Genomic DNA, 1,705 nt, shown 5'->3' on the forward strand with positions numbered 1-1,705 from the left:
TTTCATCGAAGTTTTTGTGCTTTCGACTTTCTCATACTTTTACCTATAGCGAAAGCTTTTGAGAATTGCACCACTCGGTATAATCTTTTTCCTATTATTTGACATTGACCGCGACGAATTCAGCGGACAGAAGGCACTTAGGCCAAATGACAAAACGGGTTACGGTTTGTCAATTTCATCTGAACGAATTCAATGGCCGATGAAAAAGTAATAGATCTGTCAACTCGACAATGAGTGTTTCGCAATCATGGCGATCGGCTTTATCAACACTTCAAAAGAATATAAGCGCCATCAGGAAATACGGGTTTGTAATACATGTAATACATATGTGTTATCAACGCTATGTCGACATGTAAAAACATAACGATCTCTAATAGATGTCTCTGGTGAAGTTCTAAGGATTCAAGAATAACGTTTCGAAATTGGTTCATATATATATAACTTCCAAGAATTTAAGTAGTATTGTCAATAATGGGTAAAATTGATGAATGTTACACGTGTGTAAAGTGATTACTTAAACCAGCCTATGAAGGTCATCAGCCCCGTAAATGCTCAAATATCCACATCAAAAAATAATAAGAAAATAACTCCTATGATTGGAGATGATCCAGGTTTTGTGGACAAGTATTTGGACACACTCAAAATGTTATAAAATAAATAAGAAATTTAGAAAAGTTTCTCTATAGATTAGTACCATTTTTTAAAACATGAATTATTACTTCAAGCCCCTAAAAAACAGGATCTGGTAGGTACTTGATATTGAAACGTCTGGCCGCGTATTACAGGCGTTCGACAGCCGTAGAGTTTAAAAAACGGACGCGGAGATCCGAATTTGAAAATCTCCCGCGCAATGAGTCGGGTGGATTCGATTTGACAGCGGAAAAGGCGGGAATGCGTCAAGTCAATGGAGCGTGGAAACCTTTTTGATCGATTTCATTTGTAAATGCCGCGATTTAAAGAATCAATTTTCCTAATCCATTACGGGTCGTCACACTGTTAAGGAAGACAAGAAGCGCTCTGAGTAGAGAACCAACTGTAATTTAATTTCCTGTGATGTTTAGCTACGCTTTTTCAGAGAAAAAACTCTCAATTTACATCTTATTCCACCAAAGATTCCATGTGTATAACTACACATTTGATTTAATTTTTGTAATTTTGTGTTTCCCATCGGCTGTATAATGCCAAACAAATTATTATTTGATCATGATTTAGTGTAAAAAATATAGGCTGAAATAGTGTTTATTTTGTTGAACACCCATATTAAATTATTTAAAAAAACATCCGTGGAAATAAAGATTCAGAATTGATCTGTATTTTTTTTAAACAAAAGATTTAAATGTATAGCAGCAGTCGTTAAATTGATAAATATATATTACGATTTCAAAATAACAGGAAGTATTTTACATAATAAAATAACTACATCTTTATAAATGATTCGGTAATATTATATTTATTTTATTGTAATATCAGCCGGACAGTGCCTGGATTCAATACTCCTATACACCGAATGCAAAACCTGGGCAATGATTTCGCGGACCATATCGATATCTGGAATATGTCACTTCCTAACTATAAAGCAATAATAATCACAATATTTCAGGCCAATGCACAATTCCTTGTTTTTTTATTTGTACACCCTTGTTTAGATAAGTACATATCGAACCAATAATATACTTAAAAAGAGAAAACATATGATTTTATCATA

Source organism: Brachycentrus maculatus, unplaced genomic scaffold (genome assembly GCF_059751285.1).
Source record: "Brachycentrus maculatus isolate JH-2025_06_01 unplaced genomic scaffold, ASM5975128v1 h1tg000788l, whole genome shotgun sequence".
In the NCBI taxonomy this organism is placed as follows: Eukaryota; Metazoa; Arthropoda; class Insecta; order Trichoptera; family Brachycentridae; genus Brachycentrus; species Brachycentrus maculatus.